Genomic DNA, 13,680 nt, shown 5'->3' on the forward strand with positions numbered 1-13,680 from the left:
AAATCTTAGCAATTTCCTACACTTCCCTGACTTTAACAAGAATTTACATTAACACCAGATTGTACCCAGGTGATTTATGACAATTCGCCCAGGAACAATGAGTGAAGAAACATTGCTATTTGGAGGTGTAACTTTCCTGTTTTACTCTTATATCCTCACTCATTTCCACTCATTACATTTTATACAGTGTTCACCATTCCATTCATGAGCCCAGAGGAACTTTACTGTCTAATACAATATAGTCATACTGTCTTTAAACATCGATCAAACATTCCCACTTGGTCCAAGTTTTGTTCCAGTTTCTTTGTTTAATTTTATTTAACCAAACCTCTTCTTGGACCTTTTATTCTCGAAAATATGCCAGAGAGCAATTCAGTCTCCAAGAGGAAGGATGTTAGTTACCTTTAGCATAACAGTCGCCCCCAAAATCTTATTTCTGAATACATAGTTTGGACAGAACAATAGAGACGGGACTTTTTCAAAAATAAAACTTAATTATCTCAATTTTCAGCGAAATTTTCCTTCCCATGTGTTTGATCAGCGACGCTTAGCAATATATATATACATATATATATATATATATAAAATCAGTTTTAATTTCACAAACAAATTATGCCCAGACTTTGTCATTTTACAAAGAAGACAAAAGTAACAATTGCGTTTGGATGCAAGTCATTTATCTTCCCCTTGGAGCAGTGTATCTTGGACAATTGGATTACATCGGATATACGACACAGAAACAGGCCATTCGGCCCAACCAGTCCATGCCGGCGTTTATGCTCCACTCGAGCCTCCTCCCTTCTTTCCTCATCTAATCATATCCACATAACCCTCGATTCCCTTCTCCCTCATATACTTGTCTAGCCTACCCTTAAATGCATCGATACTCTTCGCTTCAACCACTGCCTGTGGCAGTGAGTTCCACATTCTCACCACTATCTGGGTAGAGGTTTCTTCTGAATTCCCTATTTGATTTCTTGGTGACTATCTTATGTTGATGGCCTCTAATTATGCTGGTTCCCACAAGTGGAAACACTGTATCTACTCTATCAAAACCTTTCATCATTTTAAAGACATTAGGTCACCTCTCAGCCTTCTTTTTTCAAGCGAAAAGAGACCAGGCCTGTCCATCCTTTCCCGATAGGTATACGATCGCCTTTCTGCTGTCATTCTTGTAAATCTTCTCTGCACCCTCTCCAGTGCCGCCATATCCTTTTTATAATATGGTGACCAGAATTGCACACACAAAGTCTAACCAAGGTTCAATGCAAGTTTAGCATAACTTCACCACTTTTCCATTCTATAACAATTCAATTCAATAACAATCAATCCCAATAATTTAACTGAATACTTTAAATTCTTAAGTCCAACTTTGTCAGCATGCTGCGACATTCGATGTCTGCAGACAACTGGAGATAATTTTGTTTTAACTGCTGGATCTTTTGCTATGCCATCAACCTCTTATCCAACTGGAACTGGCGTTGCCGAATATGGTAGTCTTCGGCTAAGGTATAGTCCAGAGACACAAGTCTGCATTTTCTTCAACATGCATCAACAATGTTGGAAGCACTGGTCTTCCTGTGACAAGCACAAACCACTAGTCTTTGAACTCTTCTTATTCTAACATAATATTTCTAATCTAAACATTCTATGATGAAAATATCCTCGGCCAGTTGGTTGCAAACACCAACTGCTGCTCAGTGAAATCTCTCTCTAATGATAACAACCACATTTTCCCCGATATGGAATGAACACCTTTCAGAAGCTGAATTAACCGAGTTCCCTATGCCAACACCCCTCTCATCTTCCATTCAATTCAACTGAAAGGAAAACGCCAGATTGTATCAGTCGGGATTTGAAAGATTTTTAAAACCGATGATAGATATTCTTAGAGTTAGCATTGTTCTCTATTCTGTCTACTCGAGGAGTTTGATAACAGACTTTCTCCTGTGAATGTAGAGCTGGAATGTTGGGCTGGGATGTATTTACTTGTTCATCTTGTTGACTCGAAACCGTTGGCAATTATTTGATGTGATCTGTATTTTCTTAAATACATTTCCTGAGTGGATTCAAATTTAAATTGAACCCAGGTTTGCAGGCGTGATGCTCCATTCACACATCGAAGGTGAGAGAGATGCTGTGGGACACACTAAGTCCAGTATCTGAAAGTGATTCACAGACTGGGTTTTGTGTTCAGTGATCCCAGGCATGTTACCGACACCTTCCCACAATACCAAGTGTAGGAGAGGCACTCTGGAAGGTAAAGGGAACTGGCATTTGTCCACGATAGTAACCGAAGTTATGAGAACTGAAATAATCCAGAGTTAGAAAGGAGAAAAGGCCCCAAAATGGTTCAGTCAGTAACAGGACATCAATTAGTCTCCTCTTATCTTGGAACATTAAATGTCGACACACACTGTTATTGAAACATCAAAATATTATATTCCAGCCCAGTTATGGGGTTATTATCATCAGAAACAAACTTCAACTGTTGGAATGGACACGATTCAGTCGGGATGTGATTAACAGCTGCAATGATAGCAGAATCCAACCCCTGCAGTCACTTGTGAACTCGCCGGTGTGTCAGCAGGCGGAATGACTGAGTGAATCGCTTCCCACACTCTGAGCAGGTGAATGGCCTCTCCCCAGTGTGAACTCGTTGGTGTGTCAGCAGGCTGGATGACTGAGTGAATCGCTTCCCACACTCTGAGCAGGTGAACGGTCTCTCCCCAGTGTGAACTCGCTGGTGTGTCAGCAGGTCGGATGACACACTGAATCCCTTCCCACAATCAGAGCAGATGAATGGCCTCTCCCCAGTGTGAACTCGCTGGTGTATCAGCAGGTCGGATGACTGAGTGAATCTCTTCCCACACACGGGGCAGGTGAACGGCCTCTCCCCAGTGTGACTGTGTTGATGAATTTGCAGCGCAGACAGGTAGCTGAATCACTTCCCACAGTCCCCACATTTCCACGGTTTCTGCGTGGTGCGGGTGTGCTTCCGTCTCTCCAGGTTGGATGATCAGTTGAAGCCTCCTCCACACACAACACCTTTACAGTTTCTCCCCGCTGTGAATGGTACGATGGTTTTTCAGGATGTGTAACTGGTTAAAGCTCTTTCCACAATCAGTGCACCGAAACCTCTCACTCGGGTGTGTGTGTCTCAGTGCTTTTTCATTCACAGTGATGTTCGTAATCTTTCCCCACAGACAAAACAAAAAAACATTTCTCATTCCACATTCAAACGTCGATGATATTCACGTCCTGATGAATCGAGTGACTCTATCTGATCACGACGTGACGTTTAGTTTGAGTTTCCCTTCTTCAAATCCTCCCCTTCTAACACCCTGCAAAAGGAGTTTACAAAAGTCATCACTGTCAGCACAGGATTGAAATTCAGAAGAGGCAATTCTAGTTTCTGTGGAACATTCTTTCCTTCTGCTGTGTGGTTTTAAGTATTGACTTAATAAAAATAATAAAGAGGGAGAAAGTAGTGAGAGTAAACTGGCAAGAAATATAAATACAGTGAGAGCTTCTACAGATATATAAAAAGGAAGAGATTGCTAAAATAAACGTTGGTTCCCTTCGAGGATGAGACAGGAATTAATAATGAGAAACAGGGAAATGGCAGAGACTTTAAACAAATATTTTGTATGGTCTTCACGGTGGAAGACACTAAAAGCATCCCAATAATAATAGATAATCAAGGGGTCACAGGGAGCGAGTAACTTAAAACAATCACTTTCACCGGAGAAAAAGTACTCGACAAACTATTGGGACTAAAGGTGGACGTCCCCTGGACCTGATGGCCTGCATCCTAGGGTCTTAAAAGAAGTGGCTGCAGAGAGAGTGGATGGATTGGTTGTAATCGACCAAAATTCCCTTGATTCTGGCATGGTCCCAGTGGATTGTAAAACCTCAAATGCAACACCCCTATTCAACAAGGGAGGGAGGGAGAGAGAAAGCAGGAAACTATAGAGCAGTTAGCCTAACATCTATCATTGGGAAAATGCTGGAGTCCATTATTAAGGAAATAGTAGCAGGACATTTAGAAAATCATAATAGTCAAGCAGAGACGGCATGGTTTTATGAAAGGGAAATCACGTTTGACAAATTTGCTGGAGTTCTTTGAGGATGTAATGAGCAGGATGGATGAAGTGGAACCAGTAACATTTGTGTATTTGCATTTCCAGAAGGTATTCGATAAGGTGCCAGATAAAAGTTTACTGCACAATACAAGAGCTCATGGGGTTGGGGGTAATATATTAGCATAGATGGAGGATTGGCGAACTAACAGACAACACAGATAAATGGGTCATTTTCAGGTTGGCAAACTGTAACTAGTGGGGTGCCACAGCGATCAGTGCTGGGGCCTCAACTATTTACAATCTATATTAATGACTTGGATGAAGGGACGGAGTGCACTGCAGCCAAATATGCTGCTGATACAAAGATAGGTGGGAAAGCAAGTTGTGAGGAGGACACAAAGAATCTGCAAAGGGTTATAGACAGGCTCAGTGAGTGGGCAAATATTTGGCAGATGGAGTATAATGTGGGAAAATGTGAGGTTATGCACTTTGGTAGGAAGACTAAAAAGGAAAATTATTATTTAAATGGAGACTACAAAATGCTGCGGTACAGAGGGATCTGGGGGTCCTTGTGCATGAAACACAAAAAGTTAGCATGCAGGTACAGCAAGTAATCAGGAAGGCAAATGGAATGTTGGCCTTTATTGCAAGGGGAATGGAATATAAAAGTAGAGAAGTCTTGCTGCAACTGTACAGGGTGTTCGTGAGAAGATTTGGAGGAATAGACAAAATGTCTAAGCATTGATAAATGCGTCGACTAACATCTCCAACTGAGCCAACCTGCTCTAACTATGTCAGTATTTTTGTCAGCTGTGACTCAGTGGGTAACACACTTGCCTCTGGGTCACAAGGTTGTGGGTTGATGTCGCACTCCAGAGACATGAACACAAAAATCTCGGCTGATGCTCCAGTGCAGTGCTGAGGGACTGCTGTACTGGCGGAGGTGCTGTCTTTTGGATAAGATGTTAAACCGAGGCCCCAACTGCTCCCTCAGGTGGACGTAAAAGGTCCCATTGCACTATTTCAAGCAGAACAGGGGAGTTATCCCCGATGTCCTGGCCAATATTTTCCCTTAACATTATTAAAGCAGATTATCTGGTCATTATCACATTGTAAATTGGGTGCTGTGTTTCCTACATTACGATAGTGACTACACTTCAAAAATAACTTAATTGACTGTAAAGTGCTTTGGGGCATCTGGTGGTGGTGAAAGGTGCGAAATAAATGCAAATGTTTTTATTTTCGATATGTCTTTTATTACTCTCCCTTCTCCCATTGTGCCTCCTTTTGTCTGCTGTCACTTCCCCACCTCCTCTTCCCCACCCATCTTTACAGTTCATTTCTTGTGTACATGGTCTCTCTCTCTCTCTCCTTTCCCTCACTCTATTGCTCACTATAAGCTGTCCATCTGCCATATCTCCCAGTTCTGATCAAATGCTCTCCCTGACCCGTCACCATTTCTCCTTTTATAGACAACAACAACTTTCATTTATATAGAGCCTTTAAGAGCATAAGAGTTATGAGCAGGAATAGGCCATACGGCCTCTCGAGCCTGCTCCACCATTCAATAACATCATAGCTGATCATCAACCTCAACTCCACTTTCCCGCCCGATCTCCATATCCCTCGATCCCCAAACACCAAAAATGTATCGATCTCAGCCTTGAAATAACTCTGTAAAATGGCCCCTGGTTCTTCACAGGAGCATTATCAGATAGAATTTGACTCCGAGGGTCAAAGAGGCACATTTTAAAGAGGGTTAAAAAGGAAAAGAGTGGCTCAAGTAAATGTTGGTCACCTGGAGGATGAGACTGGGGAATTAATAATGGAGAACAGGGAAATAGCAGAGACGTTGAACAAATATTTTGCATCGGTCTTCACGGTAGAAGACACTAAAAACATCCCAATAGTGGATAATCAAGGGGCGATAGGTAGGGAGGAACTTAATACAACCACTATCAGTAATGAAGTTGTACTAGGTAAAGTAATGGGACTAAAGGTGGACAAGTCCCCTGGACCTGATGCCTTACATCCTAGGGTCTGAAGAGAAATGGCTGCAGAGTGGATGCATTGGTTTTAATCTACCAAAATTCCCTGGATTCTGGGGCAGTCCCAGCAGATTGGAAAACCGCAAATGTAACGCCCCTATTTAAAAAGGAGGCAGACAAAAAGCAGGAAACTATAGACCAGTTCGTCTACCATCTGTCGTTGGGAAAATGTTGGAGTCCATTATTAAGGAAGCAGTCATGGGACATTTGGAAAAACATGATTCAATCAAGCAGAGTCGGCATAGTTTTATGAAAGGGAAATCATGTTTGACAAATTTGCTGGAGTTCTTTGAGGATGTAACGAGCAGGATGGATAAGGGGGAACCAGTGGATATGGTGTATTTGGATTTCCAGAAGGCATTCGATAAGGTGCCACATCAGAGGTTACTGCACAAGATAAAAGCTCACTGGGTTGGGGGTAATATATTAGCATGGATAGAGGATTGGTTAACTAACAGAAATCACAGAGTCGGGATAAATGGGTCTTTTTCCAGTTGACAGTGGCTAGTGGGGTACCGCAGGGATCGGTGCTGGGTCCTCAACTATTTACAATCCATATTAATGACTTGGATGAAGGGACAGAGTGTAATGTAGCCAAGGTAGCTGATGATACAAAGATAGGTGGGAAAGCAAATTGTGAGGAGGACACAAAAAATCTGCAAAGACTCAGTGAGTGGGCAGAAATTTGGCAGATGGAGTATAATGTGGGAAACTGTGAGATTATCCATTTTGCCAGAAATAATAGAAAAGCAAATTATAATTTAAATGGAGAAAAATTGCAAAGTGCTGCAGTACAGAGAGACCTGGGTGTCCTTGTGCATGAAACACAAACAGTTAGTATGTCGGTTCAGCAAGTAATCAGGAAGGCAAATGTAATGTTGGCCTTTATTGCAAGGGGAATGGAGTATAAAAGGAGAGAAGTCCTGCTACAACTGTACAGGATATTGGTCAGGCCACACCTGGAGTACTGCGCACAGTTTTAGTCTCCTTATTTAGGGAGGGATATGCTTGCATTGGAGGCTGTCAGAGAAGGTTCACTAGGTTGATTCCGGATATGAGGGGGTTATCTTATGAAAATAGGTTGAATAGGTTGGGCCGATACTCATTGGAGTTCAGAAGAATGAGAGGTGATTTTATTGAAACATATAAGATAATGAGGGGGTTCGATAAGGTGGATGCAGAGAGGATATTTGCATCCCCTCATAGGGGAATCTAAATCTAGAGGACATAGTCTTAGAATAAGGGGCCGCCCATTTAGCACTGAGATGAGGAGAAATTTCTTCTCTCAGAGGATTGTAATTCTGCGGAATTCTCTGCCCCAGAGAGCTGTGGAGGCTGGGTCACTGAATATATTTAAGGTGGAGATTTTTGAACAATAAGGGAGTAAAGGGTTACAGGGAGCGGGCAGGGAAGTGGAGCTGAGTCCATGATCAGATGAGCCATGATCTTATTGATTGGCGGAGCAGGCTCAAGGGCCAAATGGCCGACTCCTGCTCCGATTTCTTATGTTCTTAGGGTCTTAAAGGAGGAGGGAGAGGTTTAGGGAGGAAATTCTGGAGCTTAGGGACGAGGCAGCTGAAGGCATGGCCAGCAATGGTGGTGTCATTAAAACCAGGAATGTGCAGGACGCCAGAGATCCTGGAGGGTTGCAGGGCTGGAGGAGGTTACAGAGATAGGGAGGGGCGAGGCCACGGAGGGATTTGAAAACAAGGATGAGAATTTTTAAATTGAGCTTCGTGCCCAGTCATCATTTCTCCTTCCTTTACAGACGCTCCCTGACCACTCCCCATTTCTCCTTCCTTTACAGACGCTCCCTGACCAATCTCCATTTCTCCTTCCTTTGCTGTCGCTCCCTGACCACTCTCCATTTCTCCTTCCTTTACAGACGCTCCCTGACCACTCTCCATTTCTCCTTCCTTTCCAGACGCTCCCTGACCACTCTCCATTTCTCCTTCCTTTACAGACGCTCCCTGACCACTCTCCATTTCTCCTTCCTTTACAGACGCTCCCTGGCCACTCTCCATTTCTGCTACATTTTTTGAAATATTTAAAGAGTTTAATAAATCTTTGAAGGTCACAGGACAGGTTAACAAAGCTGTTAATAAAGCGTAAATGATCCTGGGCTTTATAAATTGAGGCACAGAGTACTAAAGCCGGGAAGTTATGCTAAAGCGATATAAAACACTAGCTCGACCCCAGCTGGAGGATTGGGCCCAATTCTGGGCACACTTCAGGAAGGACACAAAGGCTTTGGAGAGGGGACAGAAGAGATTTACTGGAATGGTGCCAGGGATGAAGAACTTCATTTATGTGGAGACTGGAGAAGCTGGGATTGTTCTCCTTGGGGCAGAGAAGGCTAAGGCGAAATTTGATAGAGGTGTTAAAAATCAAGAAGATGAGATAGAATAAATAGAGAAACTGTTTGTAACACTGATAAACAGAGGGCACAGATTTGAGGCGATTGGCAAAAACAGAGATCACATGAGGAAAACCATTTTCACACAAGGAGTGGTTAGGATTTGGAATGCACTGCCTGACGGAGCGGTGGAGACAGAGTCAATAGTGGCCTTCAAAAGTGAATTGGACAAACACTTGAAGCAGAATGATATTGCAGGGATTTGGGGAAATAGAGTGGGAAGCGGGATAACCGGATTGCTGCCCGAAAGTATCGGCGCAGACTCGATGGGCCGAATGGCCCCCTTCTGTGCTGCAATATTCTGTGATTCTAGAATTCTTTACAGACGCTCTCTGCTCAGTCAGCATTGCTCCTTCATTTATAGACGCTCCCTGGTCCATTACTATTTCTCGTTGATTTACAGACGCTCCCTGAGAGCTTGAGGCAGACACAGCGCATGCACTGACCGCTCCTTCGGGCTGGAGCGGACCCAGGACCCGGCAGACAGGGGGAGAATGTTCCCCGGTTTATATCCCCCCTCCCCCCGGTGTGGGGAGAATGTTCCGCAGTTTATATCCCCCCCCCCTCGGTGTGGGGAGAATGTTCCCTGGTTTATATCCCCCCCACCGGTGTGGGGAGAATATTCCCCGGTTTGTATACCCCCCCCCCGGTGTGGGGTGAATTTTGCCCAGTTTATATCCCCCCCCCGCGGTGTGGGGAGAATGTTCCCCGGTTTATATCTCCCCCCCCCCGGTGTGGGGAGAATATTCCCCGGTTTATGTACACCCCCCCGGTGTGGGGTGAATTTTGCCCAGTTTATATCACCCTCCCCCCCGGTGTAGGGAGAAAGTTCCCCAGTTTAATTCTCCCCCACCCGCCCAGTGTGGGAAGAATGTTCCCCGGTTTATATCCCCTCTGGTGTGGGGAGAATGTTCCCCGGTTTATATCCCCCTTCCCCCCCTGTGTGGGGAGAATGTTCCCCGGTTGATATCCCCGTACCCCCCCACCCGGTGTGGGGAGAATGTTCCCTGGTTTATATCCCCCCTCCCCCCCAGTGTGGGGAGAATGTTCCCCGGTTTATACCCCCCCCCGGTGTGGGGAGAATATTGCCCGGTTTATATACCCCCCCCCGGTGTGGGGTGAATTTTGCCCAGTTTATATCACCCCCCCCGGTGGAGGGAGAAAGTTCCCCTGTTTAATTCTCCCCCCCCCCAGTGTGGGGAGAATGTTCCCCGGTTTATATCACCCCCCCGGTGTGGGGAGAATGTTTCCCGGTTTATATCAACCCCCCGGTGTGGGGAGAATGTTCCCTGGTTTATATCCCCCCTCCCCCCCAGTGTGGGGAGAATGTTCCACGGTTTATATCTTCCCCCCGGTGTGGGAAGAATGTTCCCCGGTTTATATCCCCGCCCCCCGGTGTGGGGAGAATGTTCCCCGGTTTATATCCACCCCCCGGTGTGGGGAGAATGTTCCCCAGTTTATATCCCCGCCCCCCGGTGTGGGGAGAATGTTCCCCGGTATATATCCACCCCCCGGTGTGGGGAGAATGTTCCCTGGTTTATATCCCCCCTCCCCCCCAGTGTGGGGAGAATGTTCCCCGGTTTATATCCTCCCCCCGGTGTGGGGAGAATGTTCCCCGGTTTATATCCCCGCCCCCCGGTGTGGGTAGAATTTTCCCCGGTTTATATCCACCCCCCGGTGTGGGGAGAATGTTCCCCAGTTTATATCCCCGCCCCCCGGTGTGGGGAGAATGTTCCCCGGTTTATATCCACCCCCCGGTGTGGGGAGAACGTTCCCCGGTTTATATCACCCCCTCCCCGGTGTGGGGAGAATGTTCCCCGGCTTATATCCCCCCCCGGTGTGGGGAGAATGTTCCCCGGTTTATATCCCCCCGGTGTGGGGAGAATGTTCCCCGGTTTATATCCCCCCCGGTGTGGGGAGAATGTTCCCCGGTTTATATCCCCCCCCCCCGGTGTGGGGAGAATGTTCCCCGGTTTATATCCCCCCCCCCCGGTGTGGGGAGAATGTTCCCCGGTTTATATCTGGGCCCGGGGCTGCACTCGGTGTTGTTGCCCCCAGCGTTTCTTCAACCCACTCCCTGGAGCTCGCTCACCTCCTGCGTCAGCGTCTGCCACCGCCGCCTGCACATGCTCAGCTCACACTGCCCGGGTGATTGATGGCAGCTCCCCACCAATAGGAAGAGCGGGGCGGGGCTGGAGGAATGAATGGACGGTTGGTCCTCCAACCAATTGGAGTGTGTGAGGGACGGGGCTTCCGGCAGGCTGTAACTCGTGGAGTGCAGCAAGGATCAGTGCTGGAGCCTCAGCTATTTACAATCTATATTAATGACCTAGATAAAGGGACCGAGTGTAATATTTGCTGACGATACAAAGCTCGGTGAGACAGTAAGCTGTGAGCAGAACACAAGAGTGCAAAGATAGATAGATCGACGATGTGAATGGGCAGTAAGGTGGCAGATTGAGTATAATGTCGAAAATGTGAGGTTATTCACTTTGGTCGGAAGAATTGAAAAACAGAATATCTTTTAAATGGTGAGAAACTTTAAATGTTGGTGTTGAGAGAGATTTGGGTGTCCTTGTGCAAAAAACACAGAAAGCGAGCATGCAGGTACAGCAAGCAGTAAGGGGGTGGAGTATAAGAGTAAGGATCTATTGCTACAATTGTACAGGGCCTTGGTGAGACCACACCTGGAGTACTGGGCAGTTTCGGTCTCCTTATCTAAGGAAAGATATACTTGCCTTGGAGGTGGTGCAATGGAGGTTCACAAGATTGATTCCTGGGATGAGAGAGCTGTCTTACGATGAGAGATTGTGTAGAATGGACCGATACTCTCTGGAGTTTAGAAGAATGAGAGGGGATCTCATTGAAACATACAAGATTCTGAAGGGTATTGACAGGGTAGATGCTGAGAGCTCGATTCCCCCGGGCTGGAGTGACTAGAACTCGGGGGCTCAAGATAAGGGGGAGGCCATTTAAGACAGAGATGAGAAATTTCTTCACTCAGAGTGTTGTGAATCTTTGGAATTCTCTGCCCCAGAGGGCTGTGGATGCTCAGTCTATTCAAGGCTGAGATAGATAGATTTTTCAACTCTCGGGGAAACAAGGGATATGGAGATCAGGTGGGAAAGTGGAGTTGAGGGCGATGATCTTATTGAATGGCAGAGCAGGCTCGAGGGGGCATATGACCAACTCCTGCTCCTATCTCTGATATTCTAATATGACATCTAAGGGGCTCTATATTTATTAGTCCCACCCTTTATTTTAAGGGAACATAGTTGCTCTGAACCCCTGCTATCTCCTCCTTGAATGCCTCCCATTGCTCTGACACTAATTTACCTTCAAGTAGCTGTTTCCAGTCCACTTTGGTTAAATCACATCTCTGCTTCGTAACATTAGCTTTACCCCAATTGAGAACTTTTATTCCTGGTCCATCTTTGTCCTTTTCCATCACTACCCTAAATCTAACTGAATTCTGATCACCAACACCAAAATGCTCTCCCACTAATACCCCTTCCACCTGCCCAAGCTTCATTCATTAAACCTAAATCCAGAACCACCCCCTCTCTTGTTGGGCTTGCTGCATAATGGCTAAAAACGTTCTCCTGAATGCATTTTAAGAATTCTGCTCCTTCTGTATCTTTCACACTAATTCTATCCCAGTTAATATTTGGGTAGTTGAAATCCCCGACTATTACTGCCCTATTATTTTTGCACGTATCAGAAATGTGCCGACATATTTGCTCTTCTGTCTCCCTCTGACTGTTTGGAGGTCTATAGTACATCCCCAGCAGTGTGATTGCCGCTTTTGTGTTCTTCACTTCTCCCATGTGGCCTCATTTGATGATCCTTCGAACATATCATCCCTCCCCACAGCTGGAATTGTTTCTTTAATCAACACTGCGGCGCGCCCGCCTTTTTTTATCCCCGTCTCTATCTCGTCTTAAAACGCTGTAACCAGGAATGTTGAGCTGCCATTCATGCAGTTCTTTTAGCCGTGTTTCACTAATAGTTACAATATCATACCCCCACATGTCTGTCTGTGCCCTCAGCTTATCTGCCTTAATCCCCAGACTCCTTGCATTGGCATTGAAGTATTTCTAGATTGATTCCTGTGATGAGAGGACTGTCTTATGATGAGCGTTTGTGTAGAATGGGCCTATACTCTCTGGAGTTTAGAAAAATGAGAAGTGATCTCATTGAAACACACTGGCACTCGCATTTGGCGCTGCCAAACTCCCTTATTGTCTATTTTCTAGCCTTAGTTTCCTCTGCCTTCCAAGCACTAGCCATACTGTCCCCGCTCTCGATCCATACAGTCCCCTCTCTCGATTCATACAGTCCCCTCTCTCGATCCATACAGTCCCCTCTCTCGATCCATACAGTCCCCTCTCTCGATCCATACAGTCCCCTCTCTCGATCCATACAATCCCCTCTCTCGATCCATACTGTCCCCTCTCTCGATCCATACTGTCCCCTCTCTTGATCCATACAGTACCCTCTCTCGATCCAAACAGTCCCCTCTCTCGATCCATACTGTCCCCTCTCTCAAACCATACTGTCCCCTCTCTCGATCCATACAGACCCCTCTCTCGATCCATACAGTCCCCTCTCTCGATCCACACTGTCCCCCCTCTCGATCCACACTGTCCCCTCTCTCGATCCACACTGTCCCCTCTCTCGATCCACACTGTCCCCTCTCTGGATCCACTGTCCCCTCTCTCGATCCACACTGTCCCCTCTCTCTATCCACACTGTCCCCCCTCTCGATCCACACTGTCCCCTCTCTCGATCCACACTGTCCCCTCTCTCGATCCACACTGTCCCCTCTCTGGATCCACTGTCCCCTCTCTCGATCCACACTGTCCCCTCTCTCTATCCACACTGTCCCCTCTCTCGATCCACACTGTCCCCTCTCACGATCCAAACTATCCCCTCTCTCGATCCACACTGTCCCCTCTCTCGATCCACACTGTCCCCTCTCTCGATCCACACTGTCCCCTCTCTCGATCCACACTGTCCCCTCTCTCGATCCACATGTCCCCTCTCTCGATCCACACTGTCCCCTCTCTCGATCCACACTGTCCCCTCTCTCGATCCACACTGTCCCCTCTCTCGATCCACACTGTCCCCT

General features: G+C 46.3%; 1 pseudogene; it reads right to left on the minus strand.

The window, feature by feature from the left end:
* Positions 1–2,617: 2,617 nt before the first annotated feature.
* The window catches only part of LOC139235428 (zinc finger protein 239-like), a 42,313-nt pseudogene continuing 31,250 nt past the window's right edge, over positions 2,618–13,680 (minus strand).

Source organism: Pristiophorus japonicus, chromosome 23 (assembly GCF_044704955.1).
Source record: "Pristiophorus japonicus isolate sPriJap1 chromosome 23, sPriJap1.hap1, whole genome shotgun sequence".
Classification (NCBI taxonomy): domain Eukaryota; kingdom Metazoa; phylum Chordata; class Chondrichthyes; family Pristiophoridae; genus Pristiophorus; species Pristiophorus japonicus.